The 18,326-nt window shown below is 41.4% G+C and overlaps 1 long non-coding RNA gene across 1 annotated transcript; it reads left to right on the plus strand.

The window, feature by feature from the left end:
• The first annotated feature begins 1,825 nt into the window (after positions 1-1,825).
• LOC112544707 (uncharacterized) lies at positions 1,826-16,599 on the plus strand. Its single transcript, XR_012905462.2, has 4 exons — positions 1,826-1,935; positions 2,247-2,433; positions 13,840-13,969; positions 16,259-16,599. It is a non-coding gene; the product is annotated as an uncharacterized LOC112544707 (long non-coding RNA).
• Positions 16,600-18,326: the final 1,727 nt, after the last annotated feature.

An 18,326-nucleotide genomic window follows, 5' to 3' on the forward strand; every position in this document is an offset into this window, starting at 1 on the left:
TTAATTCAAAATAACAGCCATTATTTTGAATTAACTTTAATAGTGTCTACACAGGGCAAACCGCTATTTTGAATTAAATTCGAAATAGCGAGGTGCTTAATTTGAATTTGGTAAACCTCATTCTGTGAGGAGTAACACCAAACTCAAATTAGCTAATTTGAAATAAGTGCTGTGTAGACACTTATTTTAAAATAGGGGGCCTCCAGCCTTCTCAGGGTGCCCTGGTGGCCACTCCAGCCTCAACTAAGAACACTCCTCTCCCTCCCCCCGGAGCCGTTAAAAGGGCTAACTCTGGCCACAGTGCCTGTGCCAGCTCCAAGCCTGCCAGCCCAGAGCCAGCAGTCACTGCCCCTCACCCAGTGGCCCCAAAACATGAGCCAGCAAGCCACGGGCAGCCAGCCCTCCACTGCTCCCCAGAAGCAGTCTGCCAGCTCCCAGGAGCCTTCCTGGTCCATGGCGGATATCAGGGTGGACCTTACTCAGGTTTGGGGGGGGGGTGCCCCCAGCATCCATGATCTCCATACTAGATGGAGGAACGCAGCCATCTATGGCAGGATAGCTGCCAGCCTGGCCACCAAAGTCCACATGCATTCCCAGAAGCAGGTTCTCATGAAAATCGAGGTGGTCCATTGAGACCCCCAACCCTGAGCTTCTCCTCCTCCTTCTTCCCCTTGCTTTTCCCTTCCACCTCCCTCCTCCCAGGTTTCCCCCTCCCCTCTCCCACCCTTTCCTCTCCCTTCTCCCACCTCTTTTCCCCAGTCTCACCAGAGTTTCATTTCCCCCCCGTCCCCCACCAGTTTTATTAAATAAAGAGAGTTTGTGTTCATGAAAATACTTGTATTTTATTTGACATCAGGAAGCGGGGTTGGGGGAGGAGTAAGTGGAAGGACGTGAGGGAGAAATGAAGCACAAGCCTCCAGTGGGGCAGACCAGGAAAGCTCTGAGTGCTCCTCAGGGTGGAAGCTCTCCCGCAGAGCCTCTTGGATACTGACAGCCCCCCGATGGACCTCCCGGATGGCAGCCTGCAGAAAGTGCAGCCAAGCTCACAGCAACATGTTCACAAGAAGCACCAGCGTACCCAGGAGCAACTCTTGCTCCATGTTGCAGAATGCTATGGTGTTCTGAGTGAGGGCAACCAGAGCACTCCAAGACACAATGGTGTGCTGTCCCTCAGCGAGGAAGACAAGCAAGCAGGGACACCTGGCATGTGCGTGCGTGTCCCCTTTAAGCACAAGCCTCAGCTAGCCTCAGGCAACAGCCACATAAAGAAACTCCTGACCTGATGCCCTACCCGACTTGGTTCCAGCCAGCCTTAAATCTGAATCAGTGTCCACTCAGTGTGGATGCGGTATTTTGAATTAGCAAAACGCTAATTCAAACTGCATTTTGTGGGTAGACGCGTTAATTAGAATTAGCTTAATTCGGATTAACTATTTCAAATTAAGATAACTCGAATTAACGCTGTAGTGTACACATACCCATAGTCTATAAGGTGCCACAGGACTCCTCATCGCTCCTGTTTCTTCATATGCCTAGTCAGCCTCTGGCTTCTCTCTTGGGACTACTAGTTAGTGCCAGTGGTAATCTGTAGGATGTGTATACCTATCTACTGGGCAATTAAGAAAAAGGGCCTGAAACCTAGGACCTTGTATCAGAGCCCTGGTTTGAAACGTGAGCTAAAATAGTGAAAACTTTGCTGATATAAAGCCAAGTTAAATTGTGAGCAAGAGGCAGGCCCTGCTCACAGAATATGGCAAGCATAGGGCTGATATTGCTAGGCAGAGAACACTAACACAAGCACATTCTAGAAGGGTGGTACCAGAACACCTCAATGCCAGCACATTCCTCACAGATATACACTGACCCATCCTAAAGATGAGGTCAGGATAACAGTATGATGAATAGAGGCGTTTTGATTTAACCTACATGAACAAGGTAATGGGGGACCCCTACATACATCACTTTGTTGCACCCAGATACATCAGGGGGTGGCACTGAGATATGTCAGGACTGATATGTAACTTGTTTGTACTGGTGTATAAAGAGACATCTCAGAGGTAATGCTGTTATCCAGCTTAGGGGTTGGTGGAAAGTCCCACCACTGACCTTGCTGAATCCATTGTCATGGGCATATTTGCATTAGTGATCTGGGAGAGTCTGAAGTACAGTATTAGTATCCTGCGTCAACAAAAAACCTGGCTGGGAGCCTTCACTGTTAAACCAAATCTTGTTGTCTTATTGGGCAGTTTGCTTGAGATCTGCTGTGCCAGCTACTTGTGCAGAACTGAGACTGACTGCAGGGAGAACATGCACACACAGCCAAACAGCCATCAACATCTGACAGAAAAACCACACTGAGAACTGGACTGAGACCATCAGCCAGCAGATGGCAGTCATTTTTGGTCACTGCTGACATGGACTGAATTCAAACAGGTAAACTAGATACAAATGGGTCTATATATTTCACATTTCCCGGATCTTGTAATTTCCATGTTGAACAAAAATGTCGATACAAAACCTGCTGGCTATGTCTACACTGGCAGCTTGTGCAAGAACTGTTTTGCGGAAGAGTTCTTGCACAAAAAGACTTCCACAAGAGCACGTCTATGCTGGCATGTGCTTTTGCGCAAGAGCTTTCCATTGCAGTGCGGATGCTCTCTTGCACAAGAAAGCTCTGATGGCCATTTTAGCCAAAGGAGTTTCTTGTGCAAGAAATTCATGTTGCCTGTCTACACTGCTTTCTTGCTCAGGAGCTCTTGCGCAAGAGGGCTTATTCCTTGTGGGGAGAGGAATAACTCTTCCAGAAGAAGCCCTGTTTTCCGAACCTAGACTGTAAATTTACTTGTGCAAGAACACGTATGAAGTGTAGACACCCAGCAAGATTTTGTGCAGTAACAGCTGTTCTTGCGCAAGAAGCCGCCAGTGTAGATGTAGCCACTATGTATAGCAGTAAAAGGATAAAGCCTTTATCGAATGGCTTAATTACATTCCCACTCAAGTAAAATAGAAGGTTCTTTTAGTTACCATAATTGATGAGGTTCTACTCTATTAACAGTTTATAAGTTTCTCATGCTCTCTCAGACTACGTGACATCTGGTCTCAGGCTCAGTTCAGCCTCTACACGCACTGCTTCCTGTCATAGTAATTAAATACATTTTTCTTGATGAACAAAATCCAAACAAGATGAAGAGGTAATATGCTTTCTGCTCTGGGTCCCAGTGGAAGGATTTTTACATTCCTTGGGGGTCCTCAATCATTGACTTGTATTCCTAGTTTGGTGTCAAGGTGAATCTAATGACATTCCTCAAAAAGAAACATAATTGTTCACAATTCATATACCTTTGAGAGGCCTTTTTACTGTGCAAAGGGATACAGACCCCATTTTAGGCTTTGCGAACATGGAGGGAAGGGATTCCAAAACCAGCCAACAGAAATATTTTCGTATTTTATATTTCAGTGAAAAAGTGGGAGAAAGGTCTAGGGCATAGGACTTAAATTTCACTTATAATGTTGTGAGTTCAAACCCTCTGACATTCTAGAAATGTATGAAAACCAGAAGGTGAAACATAATATACAAAGCAAAACTGACCAGTATAGTTTTACCATTTAAGCTGAATGGAATACAAAAAGTGAACAAACAGCAAAATAATTGAATTATTAATGTATTATTTAATATTAATAATTGTGTGTTAATACAATACTTTTATTAATACACAATCATCTTACAAACCATGCAATGGATGCCCCAGAAAAGCTTCTTTCGGAGGGATTTAACATTTTAAAAATGTTACTTTAAATCTTACTTTAGTTCCCTTCCTCCTCTTGTAGCCTTTGCAAAGTCTAAACAGGGAGCAATAACTTCTGCTGTAGATGACCAGACTAAACTGGAGATGTCATATTTACCACAGATTCCCCACTTACTACTGGAGTGAGCCTGAGGGAGTTAATTAAGCCCCCATTCTATAGTATTGTGCAGATTTCTAAAGTGTTTTTAAATAGCCTTTTTTATTTTATTTCAATGTAAAATGTTTTAAATAATTATAATATAGTAATAATTAAACTTAAAATATCATAATGGGTCAAGATGCAGTCTGCCTCGGCTGGGTGGGTCACACTAAGAGGAAGCCAACAATTCACAGCGGGTGAATGTTTCCTGGAACCTTTAAAAGTAAAAATTGTTACATTTTGTATTAAAACAGTGCTAAATGCCTGGCTTAGCCTGGTCACTTGGGGCACTCGGCACACCGCTCTAAAGATGTGAGGTTATTTTTAATACCCTTGCAGGTCACCTTTAAATGAATTTGCACTTCAGTGATTATCTTTGTTAGCGCACACATTATACCAACTGCAAGTAAGGAAACTTACATGTGCTGTATAGCATCTTCAAAAAGAACAAGATTCATTGCAGCATGAAGCTCATTGTAGTGCTCTAATGAATCTGTTAAAATTCTGGTCAGCTTCTCCCAATCAGATACTGGAAAGTAACAAGGTTCTCCAAAGCCATGGGCAAAGTGGCAGTAAATTAGTGGCTTATGGATAAATACGTGCTCATCAACACCCTGATGGTAACAATATAGAGATATAAACAAGCAGTCACACAGCACATTAACCCTTTATCACATTTTTCTCTCCTAATTTTAGTGTTTTGAATGAATTCTTAGTGCTCGCAAAAGCTGCTGAATTGACATCTTTGGAGGCTGAAATCCTCTACCCACAAAACAGATACAGCATGCACAGTAGCAATTTACATTTCCCCATCATTCCCTGCCAACAAGCCACAGCCGCAATCTGGAGGGATTCCTTCCAGAAGTTTCGTTTTCATGGTAATTCAGACTTTGTCTTCTGTGTGAGCCTACCAACAAGTGTGCCAGTTAATGACAATTGTGTAACAATTTTGCCCTGACACTTGTTCAGGGGAAAATGATTTAACACAACCAGACCATTTCACTAAAATCATACTTCAAAATATCTTTTACGATATCAATAAGAAGTTTGTTAAAATGTCTGCTATACTTTTCCTCCATAAGTACATGGGACTAGTTTTAGAATGAGCTACGGAAGCCATAAACGAACCAAGTCATTAGGAATTTACACACACACTGGAAACGCAAAAATATTTTCAATTTTCATTTCCACATTTAGCTTTTTATGAACATTAGACTATCCAGTCCTGATTAGTAACTAAAATGCTCCATACAGTTAGATACAATTATATGTGTTCAATAGACAATTAATGACTTGTCAGAGCAGCAGAAGTTATATAATGAGATTGTTGTGATTGCTTCAGGTACAGTGATGCCTTTTTCTCCCCATCTCTAATTTGTTATTTCATTTTTGTTGAGATAATGTTTCCTGTTTTATTTGTCTCTAACGTGTTTTCCTTCCTCTCTTCAATTCAACCTCACTATATTTTACCAGGACTACAGTGTATCTGCTTAAAATTCCATTTTCTAGGTTCTCTTTTGTTTGTCCTCCCACTATCACCTCGTAACACACTCTGGCATAATCCTAACTGACCCAGTAACACACATGAAGGACTTCAGCACCATTACTACTGATGTTACAAATAAGTGACTTTAGTCCCTTACTATCTTGCTTAGATTTTATTTCAATTTGCTGTACAGTTTGACTGGAACCTACATGGTACTTCTTACTGTCTAACACTTTCCAGTCCTCCATTTTCCCTGACTGGTCACCTTTAGTTAACAGTATATGAGGGTGAAATCCTGCTCCCACAAAGTCAAAGGCAAACCTCCTACTAACTTCAGCTGAGCCGTGATTTTACCTTCAATTTTTACTTACCTTCTGTGTTATGACTCAATCTCTAGGCTTTAGCAGCTGAACTTGTGTCAGACACAGCACTAATGCACACAATGCATTAACTTGGGGCATCATGGTGTTACCCTGACACATCAGACTAAGGGTGTGTCTAGACTACCTAGTTTTGTCGACAAAAGTGGACTTTTGTCGACAAAACTATACCAGCGTCTACACTACCGCTGAGTTCTGTCGACATAACGTCAACAGAACTCAGCAGTTTTGTCGACGCTGGTATACCTCATTTTACGAGACATAACACCTTCTGTCGACAGAACTCTGTCGACAGAAGGTGTTATTGCCTGTAACATTGCGTCCAGACTACAAGAGTTCTGTTGACAAAGCAGCTTGCTTTGTCGACAGAACTCAATGTGTCTGGACGCTCTTTGTCGACGGAAGTTTTGTCGACAGTATCTGTCGACAAAACTTCCGTCGACAAAACGCGGTAGTCTAGACGTACCCATAGTCTTGAGTCTTGTGAAACAGGTATCTCTTGTGATCATGCCTGACCCTAACAGTCTCATTCAGGGACATGTTAATTCCAGCTCACTTGTTTAAGCCCAGAATTCTACACCTGTGGTGTGGAGTAATCAGGAACCTGTCTGGGCATGTTTAGACATTAGGGGAGTTTTGTAGGAATCTTTTCCTTCTTTGGAGACCTTTTGATCCAGTTGCCCAGTTCTGCCCCACTGGTGCTTCTGCTGGGGAGCAGGGAAAGCCCCTGTGCCTCAACCTCACCAGGCGAGACAAGGCAAGGCAAGCCGACGTGTTCCAATTCCGTTTCCCCAGCAGAAGCACCAGGGAATGACAGGAGGGACTGCAGTGGAGGGTGTGGGGAGGGGCCCCTGTGTGCTTGGCCCAGGGCCCCAGAAACTCTAATCCACCTCTGCTGGGCTCTGTAGAGGGTGGGCCTGGGTTCCCCTACCAGCAACTGGACAGCGGTGCTATTAATGGGCAGGGAGAGGAAAAACTGCCTGTATTCTGAGAGACTTTAATGCCCTGCAAATAGAAGACTGCAGTGACCTTGCAGGAGGGACAAACATGAAGCAGGAGTAATTGAGTCCTGAGGGAGTGAGTAATGACAGAAAAGTGTTGGACTGGCAAAGCTAATCCCCAGAGGCAGTCTGTTCTGAAGGAAGTGCTCCAGCCCTGAGTACAGCACCCCACAAGAAGGGGAATTTGCAGTTTGGGGGGTGTTGGTTTATGTTCCTTAAAAAAGATGGCAATCTCAATCCAGAGGAAGAGCAGAAGATTTTACATCTGGTAGATGTCAGGCTCCAGCAGAGAGCCATTTAGCCACTAGTGTCCTGAATTCAGCTTAGAGGAGGTCTGAACCTTTTTTCAACAGACGATCATTTTCATGGCTGGAGAAAAGCTGGATGTATTACATATACCTATATATCTTCTATTAGACTTTTAATCACAAACTTCTGATTCCATGAAGAAAGGTATATCCATAATTAATCAAGCACTGGGATGCATTACAATTGAAAAACTAAAAGATTACTACTCTATGGTACATAAAGAGTTTCAGTCCTGGTTTAATCAGCTGCAGCAGTGTGTGGAATGTGGATAATGCTATTTTACTGGTACATTTAAACCCCTTTCCCTGTCTGGTGTGGGAGTGTAGCTCTTTACCTCCCAGGATGGAGCTCCTGCATCCTACAGATCCTTCAGCTGATGGGCATGTTCAGGGGCTCAGGATGCTCAACTATTTTGCAAAATCTCTGGCTTATATGTTAACATAAGGGAATCTATTGCAAAATATTTTGGAGATTATCAACTCCTTTTGGCATTAACAGGAATTATGTGTATGTAGTTATGAGGACTGTTCGCAGCTCATTTTGACTAGAGGCTAAAGTGTAGCATAAATCATATACACATTTACACTGCATGGAGAAGAAAAGGGGTGATTGGTCTAATCCTAAACATGGCAAAGGAAGCTGTTTTGCATGGAATATGTACAGGTTGGAAGTACCTCTTAAATTAAAAGCATAATGGAATCTAATAGTGGCGGGCAGGAAATTCTGGGCTGGTTTCTGATGCAGACAAAGTGCAGCTTGTGTGTGCTCAGACAAATTTCAATGCACTGTAACTTGAAGCCCCAGTGCTGGAAATGGAGATTTATGATTTGCTGTAGATGCTAGCTAGAACATCTCTACTTGGGAATTGGACAGAGAGAGAAAAAAGTTTCTGAATGAAAAGGGAAAAAAGTGAGTGGAGAAAAGAATTGTTATTTCTTTAAAAATAAACCAATACTTTAAATCAGCCTTGAGGATGAAAGCAAGAGTTGAAAAGATTTTCACAACCAATGCACATGCTGTTAAATATCTTATTCACTCCCTATCTCACTCTATGGATATCATAATTACTACCAAGTTAGTATTTAATCTATCAAATGAGCCTGACCTTAGGGCAGGGCAGTCCTTTGCACTGCACTAGCTCTGATTTATGCCTGCTAATCTAGGTTTATTTAGTGAATGCATATAGAGTTGGGAAAGTTTGGTGTCTGAATGCCATCAAAAATTGCCAATAGAATGCAGATAACATCCTAGCACAATAGTGTAGTGCCAGGAAAGAATGGCTGTAATTTTTAATAAGTACAGTCTATTGATTATTTATTTTATTATAAAGATACACTAATCACTCTTACTAATATAATCATAATTTTTTAAAACAAGTATCCAATAGCCACAATAGGAAAAAATAAGAACGTGTAGCAAGGTTTTTCAGATATATCTGAATGTATACTATGGCACACATTTCTGGGACTCAGACTGATACTTCTTAGCAAGGAGAACCAGGAAAAGGATTTGGGAGTCAATATTTCTCTACTATTTATTTGTTTTCAAAACAAAACTTGACAAGCTCAAATAAGAAACAGAAAACATCTGAACCTTACAACTGCCATGAAGGTAACTCTGGGTAGGTTCCCTCCAACCCCCTTGCAAAGTCCCATGCACCTCTAAGCATAACATGTATTGGGACTATTGTAGTGAAATTTCTGCCTCTGCTGGGAATATCACATAGCACAAGGTAAACCCTGTTAAGTAAAATTCATAGTACTCAGCTAGGTATTGAGAAGTATAAGAAGAGAGTCGAAGGCTTTAAATCCTACCATCAAAAATAAGGACTCACCTCTTAAGTTCAGCAAAGTTGCTTTATGTCACTCAGCTGGCAGAAGACAGCCTGAAACTCTCAATTGTAAGATCTTCCAGGTGCAAAGACAGCCATGGATGATGTAAAATTAATCTAGCCATCCCCATTTCTCCTTCCTACAGGTGGGATGATATCTTTAGACCCCTATAATCCTGATGCTGCTGGCAACCAGCGAAAGTTAGAAGAGCATGACTTAGAACAATCAGAGAGAGAGAGAGAGAATAACTCTAGAGCTGAGTGGTGTTATTTAGAGTCACTTTGCAGGTTGCAATCCCATTTTAAATACCAAGATTAAAAAAAAGAGAGCGAGAGCGCGCACAGTAAATCAGCCCACAAACATCTGTATGGAAACAACCATTTGCATGTGCAAATTATTTAATGGGGCACCCATGTCCCTTTCTGCATGTCAATTATCCAATCTATATGCACATCAAATAGCAATTTGAGTTTGTAATTTTAGTAATACCATGAGCCAGTGGGTGGGTAGGTGTGAAATTTCAAAATCTGCTGACTCATACAATTGCTGGCACACACAAATACACTGGCAGAGGATAGACTCGCCCTTTTAGGGAGCTGAACTGACCTCTGCTCCACCTGTATTTTGCTATCCATACACTTGTGATGGATTTGTTTATGTGACAGTGTGATCAGGTAAGCAGCATTACCCGGTAGCAGCCCTGGGGAAAGATTCCCTGTAGAAGGGAGCATGTTTGATCAATGAGAAGGAGAAAGATAGAGGGATGCTGCGGATCCAGAGGGGATTCAGAATCCTGGCTGGAGCGATGTTCAGTGAGAGGCAGGAGCAGAAAAGCCTTCAGAACATAGGTTTGAAGAAACCACAGATAGGGGACTGGGACTTTTGAGGAAAAAATGGCTCAGTCCAGTCAGGAGCTGAGGAAATGAGGAGTGGAGGAAACATTAATTTTGATTTAAGGTGACATCAGAACTATAATGTAGTTTAAAAAAAATCAGACTCCAAAAAGTGGATGTTACTTGACTTGCCCAAGAATCTGGAGAAATTCTTGAGAACCCAAAGGAGGAGAAATTGAGGCGGCAGCAGGACCCGACAACTATTCAGATAAGACTCTGTTACCTATACATTTTTCCAAACATACTAGTTGCACTCTACTTTGAAAATTAGGCCTCAAGGCTTTCAACTTGCAAGTCCCTGCCTGGTGAGAATCAATATTTATGCTCTGACATAAGTGCATGTGGAAGCCAGGCCCGTCTCCAAGGCTAACTACCGGGGACAGAAAAAGATCTTTTCTCTATATAGCAGTGTTTCTTAAACTTTAAGTCTGAGGAACACCAAACAATTTTTTTTATGAGGGACACCATACATTTTTAGTTGAGCAAAAAAAAAAAAGTCATTTTGAACTCTCTTGTTCTCCACGACATACCTCTGACAGCCTAACAGCACACCTCTGTACCATTAAATACATTTTAAGAAACACTTCTATATAGGCTATGTTTACATTGCGTTCTCTTGCGCAAGAACATATGCAAATGAGGTGCGGCAATAAATATCGCTGTGCCTCATTTACATACTTAATGAGCCACCATTTTGCACCCGGGGCTTTTGTGCAAGAAGGAGCAGTCTATACTGGTCCTTCTTGTGCCAAAACACCCTCTTGCGCAAGAGCTGTTCTGCCTGAAAATAAGCGGCAGAATGGCTCTTGCACAAGAGGAGGTTTTTGCACAAGAAGCAGTGTAGACTGCTCTTTCTTGCACAAAAACCCCTTGTGCAAAAATGGAGGCTCATTAAGTATGCAAATGAGGCGCAGCTATATTCATCGCTGTGCCTCATTTGCATATGTTCTTGTGCAAGAGAGCGCAATGTAGACGTAGCTGCTAGGAAAAATATTCACAAATGTGATGTCCTCTTTGACCCATTACAGCCCAATCAACCAAAAAAACCCAAACCAATATACAATCCTGAAATTAACCACAAACAACCAATGTACCAAAAAAATTGCCAGTCTTAAAAATATAAACTTTGTTCCAAGCAGAGGTTTTACCCTGAAAAAGGAAAAGTGCCAGAGACTTCATGAAGTTTACTAGGGACTTCACTGTTGCTCTTGGTTTTACGTGGAAGGTGCCAGACACTACCGTGCTGGGCAGTAGTATAAAGCCCCGAGTCAGGCAAAGCAAACAAACAGTTTTCCATACTAAGCACAGGTAAGTTTGGCTGTGTCTACACTGCAGCTTCTGTTAGCATAACTTAAGTCACTAGGAGGGTGTGAATAAACCACCTTCCCGGAGCAACATAAGTTGCCCCAAGGGGGCCAGGATAAGGTGTGTGTGGGGGGCGAGTGGGTTAGCTCCGCATGTTGGAAGGGGCAGGGCTGAGGACAGAAGGGGCGGGAACCCCCTCAGCTCTCAGAGCCACGTGTTGTAGTGCTCCAGTGGCAATTCAAAGATGTCCAGGGGGCTGGATGACGACAGCATCACTGCAAGGCAATTTTCCCCTTTCCCCCCTCTGTCATTGGGCCCTGGTGTGGATGTGCTCCAGCCAACATGGCTTCTTGCACTCACAAGGGCTGGAATAGCTAAGCCAGCAGGAAATCGGTATTGAGCAGGTTCATTAGAGATCTAGCAGCAGGACAGCTGCACTGTTGCAACTGTGCCACTATAAACTCTCTAGTGTAGCAGATCCCTTAGAAGTTCTCTCTCTCGTTCTCTGTGAGGTCAAAAGAGCAGAGCTTGTGCTGAGCATGTCTTAAACATGAGGCTCATCATGCTAATCAAACACTTATCCCTATGGCCTTGTTTCTGCCACTAGACGGGGATAACTTGGAAGCTACTTTCATCGTAGCCGGATTAGGTTTCCCTGTGCTCCCCAGTTCGCTCATCACCTTTTATCTGGTACTTAGGTTTGTCAATCCACACTTGTGCGGCACAGGAGCTAGTTCTACATGACTGCTTGGCAAGTGTCTAATAAAAAGTTAAAGCCTTTCACTCTCAAATTAAAATAGCTCAGATTAAAAACATTTACTTACTGAAAGGGAACACATTTTAATGAAATGTGGCACTTTTAGCACCTGCCTGAAGACACTGATAACTGAAAACTTCCAGCAGTAAGATTCAGGCATTTGACATACTGACAATTGTGAATTCCTTTTAAAATCAGTTTGTCTGTCATACCTATGTAGTTACAAAATAACAAAGGGACAATAAAGTTCAATTGTATATTCACAGTTTGAGGTTTCTATTGACAGATCTTCACACTGAATGCTGCTACAAGAAAGGCTGATTATGTAGCCCTGTGTTAAAAAAGAACTGAAAAACCCTCCTTTGTTAAAACTCCCTTACACACCATTTCTAGCTTTTGGAATCTTTCAAGGGACACTGTCAAAGTTGACAGGCTCTAAAGTTGGCCTCCTCTCACCAAATTATATTGGCAGATTTAAAATAACCATCAAGAGGAGGGGGAGGGGGAAACAGTTGTCAATCACTCCAAATCAAGAGCTACAACAGTGTTAAACATCCCAACTCCAGGCAGGGAAGCGTGAGCAAGCAACAATTAACCCCTGGGTTTTAGTGGAAATCAGAAGTATCGGTGCACAGAATGTGAGCTGATATATTGTGACAGAATCTACCCCCGGGTTCACACCCTGCACTCTACTGTAGTAAATTTTATACAAGACATGTCTTGTAATGTATCATTTGAAAACTCATAACTTGCTGGTCATCATCCTGATACAATGTGTGTGGCAACATTATATGTAAAGGTATAAGATTTCCCTATTTGATGTTATTAGCACATGTTCCAAACCCTACCACCCTATCCAAACAGAAGCTAGCAAATAGGTCTGTCCTAAACAAAGGAATGAGTGCTCTGTACGGCTTTGTAACTTAAGACACCCAATGTTGCAAGGCAAGGAGAGCACAGAAGCTCATGTGTTAGGATTGTACCCAGCTGTGTCACACATCTCTTCTACTCTCAGTGCTTGCAAAATAGCCATGGTACATTGTCCACTGATAGGGGAGAGATCTTCATAGGTTTTACCTGTTAATTCCAACATTTTCTTTTACAGTGGAGAACAGATATCCTTTTCCGCAAGGAATCACACTTCTGTAGCTGTCCTTTCAAAAGGGAATAGCATGCAGAACTTAGAACATGGGATTTTGTGGTTCTGTCCTAGAGCTAAGTGGAAGTATGCCACTGCCGTACTATGACCTTATGCAATTTATTTTGCTTCTTTGGATCCTCATTTACCTTAAACTAGGTCTGATATTTGCCCAGTTCACAAGGATGTTGTGTGGTTTATTCTGTCCAGCTTCATCCTGAATCCTTGTTCAGACAAAAATCAAACTGTCGTCAAGTAGTTTTGATTAAGGACTGAGAAATCTTTCTTGACTGTTTTGCCATGTTTTTATGAAATGCTTTGAGATCCTAGGATGAAAGTTACTCTAGAAGTGAAAAGTATCAATAAACTTCCCAATGGAATTTCTGCCAAAGATGGTAGAGTATGTGAAATCCCTGACTCAAAACATAGAATGAGATATCTGTTGCCATAGATTCATAAATTATTAGGTTTAGGTGTGCATACAGTCCATCTACATAGCAAATGACATGAGTGAGGAAAATGTTTCATGTTTGCCAATCAGATTGGTGGGAGACACATTTTCCAGGAAAATATTGCTAGTTGCTTTGCTGCATATTTACGCAGCAACAGAAGGATGGAACAGAATTGTCACATTGTCCCATTGTACCCACCCCACGTGTTGTGTGCCTTCAAAATGGACAAATCAAACCTTTGAGTTGACTTTAATGTGATGGCTGCTTATTATTAAATGTGATTATCTATACATACTGAATGTCAAAAACAGACTCTTCCCATATATGTTTTTGGTACACAGAACAAAATGGTAGAAATGGCTGGAAGATGCTAGAATCCAACATAAAAACAAGCATGGCTTCAATCCAGCCTCAAATGTCTTTATATGGATCTGGAATAGTAGATGACAAAGCCAGAATCTGAGGGCAACAGTAAGTGACAGACAAACATGTGAACTCACAAGAAACCACAGTACAGCTGGGATTAGTACATTGCCTTAAGGAGAATGTTCTTGGGTTCAGAACTTATCAGAGAATTTTACAATGTGCTCATCCTTATGGCAGACCATTCTTTCTCATCAAAAGTTGTAAACTTGATGTTTTCTGGTATGTAAATATCTCCTTAAAATATTCTGTATTGCCACAGTGAACACTATCATGTTATGATCAGTGAAGTACTGCCCTGTATTTAGTCTTTTATTTTAACTACATAGAAATAGAGTTCTCAGACGAATGATATTTAGCTCTGGTCTACATTAGGGGATAAGTTCAATTAAGACATGCAACTTCAGCTACTTTAATTGCATAGCTTAACTCAAAGTATCTTAATATGAACTTTGGTGCCAACCACACTGTGGGAAGTCGAATGGAGCACCTCCCGCTTCGACTTCCCTTACTCCTCATAGAAGCAGGACTACCAGCATCGACCAGAGTGCCCTTCTCAGTTCGAATTACCATGTCTTTACTAGACCCACTAATTCGAACCCTGGAAGATCAACTGTGGCTGCTTCGATCTTATCTATATTGTAGACAGGGCCTTACTAATTATCTGATTGGGCAGGATACACTGTACATCATGGCTGCGTCTAGATTGGCATGGTTTTCCGTTAAAAGCATTTTCGGAACAGAGCATCTAGATTGGCACGGACGCTTTTCCACAAAAGCACTTTTTGCGGAAAAGTGTCCATGCCAATCTAGACGCACTTTTCCACAAAAAAGCCCCGATTGCCATTTTCGCAATCGGGGCTTTTTTGCGGAAAATAAATCGGAGCTGACTAAATTGGCCCTTTTGTGCAAAAGCTTTGCGCAAAAGGGACTTTTGCCTGAATGGAGCAGAATAGTATTTCCACAAGAAGCACTGATTTCTTACAGTAGGAAATCAGTGCTTTTGCGGAAATTCAAGCGGACAGTGTAGATAGCTGGCAAGTTTTTCCAGAAAAGCGGCTGATTTTTCGGAAAAACTGGCCAGTCTAGACACAGCCCATGTGTCTTGTTATGCTAGTTATAATACAGCACTTTCTGGACTATGCTGGCGGCTGGTGATAGTTGCCTAGTGTAGATATAAAACAGAAGTTCTGTAGTTTAATTTCCTACAAAGCATTCTGCATAAGCTCTGTGAATGATCATTCATGTTAGTAAACACTATACAATAACACTTATGTATTCTTATTGTCCAGGAGCATTAATGAGAGAAGTTATTTGGGGTCTTCCTTTTACTTTCAATAGCTCTTTTTTAAAAAAGAGATTGCTTAGTCCCAAAAGACAAAATGAACTGAATCAAATATAGAATCCTTGGGGAAATAAGGATTCATCTCTATCTTACATAATGCAGCTTCCCTCCAAGTCTGTGTTTCTTTATGGGCTCACACCCTTAAGCTCCTGTTATACAGACCCTTCTCAGAAATAGTGCACAGCCTTTAGAAACGCAACCATCCAAACTAAACCTAGCGATCACAGCAGTGTTGCACGAACTCCTGGGTTGACGCTGAGTACAAACCTGGTCTGAGAGAGGATTTCACTAGTCTTTTATAAAACATTTCTGTGAAGTAGAGGGAAATAATCCCCACCAGATTTCCCACAGAACTTCCTCTCTACTCATAGATCTACCACCTCTCATATGAAGGAGTCAGTTGCCTTCATAACCCTGCACTCCAGATCACATGAAGTAGGAACACAACAGGGATATCAGCAGCAAGGTATCCACAATGCAGCCTAAGTTTTCATTAGCTTTCCCACAGCCCTCTCCAGGCAGGAAGGATGGTTCTAGAGGTTTCCCTTATATCATGCCTATGGTACATCTACGCTGCCATACACACAGTTCTTGGCCTTTCCCAGATTTGGATTAGGGGGTGGGTGGGGAGAGGGTCACCGAAAGTCCTTGTGCTTCCATTAGTGGTCATATTCCTTCTCCCATAGTGCTTTCATGGAGATCCCAAATGCTCAGCTGCACACAGGCAGCACATTGGTTCAAAGATCAGGCCCTTCTGATTTAAAAACAGGATCTGAATTACTTGCTGTAATAGTTACTCTTCAAATAAATACTGATAACACTGACAACTTTTACAAAAATGTATCAATTACCTGTCACGATGTTGTGTGATTAGTACCTGAGGCTGGACAGTACCATAAGCATCAACCTCGGGCACAGTGAAATCATCAATTAAATAAATAATTTTTTAGCACTTGGGGGAGAATAATTTCTTCTAGTTTTCTCCACCATAGGTCTTTTGAGAACACCTGTCAATGGAAGAGATGCTGTGAGAGGATAAATGTTGAGGCATTGGTGTAGCAGAAGACTTCACGCTTACAAATAGGTGACCAAGTGTTTTACTTTAAAGCACATGAACCCTCCCATTAGACAGCTCACATCAAGGTGAAGCACCTGCTGGAATGCCGGCAGGCTCAGGGCCGAAATGTTGCTCTTTTGGATAATCCCTTATGCCAGAAAACCGTAACAGGTATCAGTTTGCTTATGGACGCAGACTGCTGTTACTGCTGCTCATTTGTTACCACAACAGAGGAAATTATGACAAACCATTAAATAAACTTAAAGGGAGGCTCAATTTCTTCATATAGGTTACTGTTGATTTATATGCTCCATCGGTTTAAACAGCCTGTTCAAATTTTGAAATAAAATGTTGACCAGCAAATATTGTTGATTACCATTTAGCATTTCTTCCATTTACCTCCCTACATTTATTTAAAGTAAATTTAGGGCTAACAGAGAGAACATGCCAACCTGACAGCTCTCAAGAATGAAGCCCTCTCCTCTGTCAGTCACAGAATTGCAGAACTGGTACTATATAGGCAGAGAGCGCACATGTCTTCCCATAGTGACCTGGAAGGATGTCTGTTAGGGTGGAAAGTCTAGATCAGTCTACAAATACACTATACTTCTGCCTTCTATGCTGAGTCTTCCTGAATGGGTATCAAAGCTTCCACGATTCAGACACACATCTTAGAAAGTTAACTGAGAGCTTTAATTCATTTTTCATAGGAAATGGAATGGCCAGATAATGATTTGTTCACATTATCAATTTGAACCAACAACATGGAAGTGGAATGTTCCTTATCCCATTGCCAGTCTCTGAGCCATCTCGTCCCTTTTAGCCCATTTTACATATTTCTTTTGGTTAAATCTTTGCTTGCACATCATCAGCAATAGCAGAATATCACAGACAGAGGACTTTTCATTAATTTGTGGCGATTTTCTGCCGGCTGCCCGGTAGCATAATGCAAAATATTGTAGCTAAATAGTGGCTATATTTTTTTTTCCAAATTCTCTATTACAATAAAGGTAGCTAAAATAAAGTTGTAAGAATCAGGACATTTTCCATCAAGGTTTAACAATTTTATGTCAGGTACTGGACCTAGAGTGCCATTCCACTCTTCTGCCATATAATATAAAAATCTAATACTTCAAGCACTACATTGACAATAGTGAAAGAGTTATTCACCACTCAATTAGTGATTTCCTACATTAATATCTTGTCTAGCCTGGAAAATGAAATGGCAACATGATGTAAACTCTTCCATTAGAAAATATAACATTTCTTTGGGAGAGTTACTGTCAGTCATTAACTGAGCTTTTTTGGGTTGTTTAGGTGCAAGCTGAATGTGCATTTGTCCTTATGATAAAGATATGGATTCTCCTCTCCCTTAAACGAGTGCTAATCAATAGTAACTGTATTGACATGGATCAAGTCCCACTGGGACAGAGACTGGCTAAGAGAGAGGAGAATTAGGTCCTTAGAGTGGGGAATGGTTATAATTACATATTCTGAAGCATAGCAGATGTTGTGTAGTAAATGAAAGGGACTTTGGCCACCATGTAATCTTCTGATATCTTGGTAACATTGTCTGACACAACGGCTGCTTTTCGAAGCCCAGCATTTCCAATTAGCATAATTGGCTTCTCCTTCTCCAAAAATAAATCCACAGAATATCTCAGGTAAACTGTTTCAGTAGTATAAATCAAGGCAAACTACTTGCAAAGAAAAATTCTATGCATGTGTGTGCGAGACACAAAGAAAGGTATATGTTATGCAGTTTAAATTCTACCGCAAATCAAATAGTTTGTTTTTAATACTTCAGTGTAGTGACAAGTGAGTGAATTAATATGCAAGATTAAACAAGTAGAAATATACAGCAGAATTTATATTTACCAATCTTAATTTTGTAAAAGCAGTGAATGATTTTTAACACTGCAAAAATCAGGAGTTAAATAGATAGTCTAGTAAGATTACATTATATGGCATAGTAGGATACTGCATTTTCCTGTCACTGGAAA

Source organism: Pelodiscus sinensis, chromosome 7, assembly GCF_052426305.1.
Source record: "Pelodiscus sinensis isolate ZL-2025 chromosome 7, ASM5242630v1, whole genome shotgun sequence".
Taxonomy (NCBI): domain Eukaryota; kingdom Metazoa; phylum Chordata; order Testudines; family Trionychidae; genus Pelodiscus; species Pelodiscus sinensis.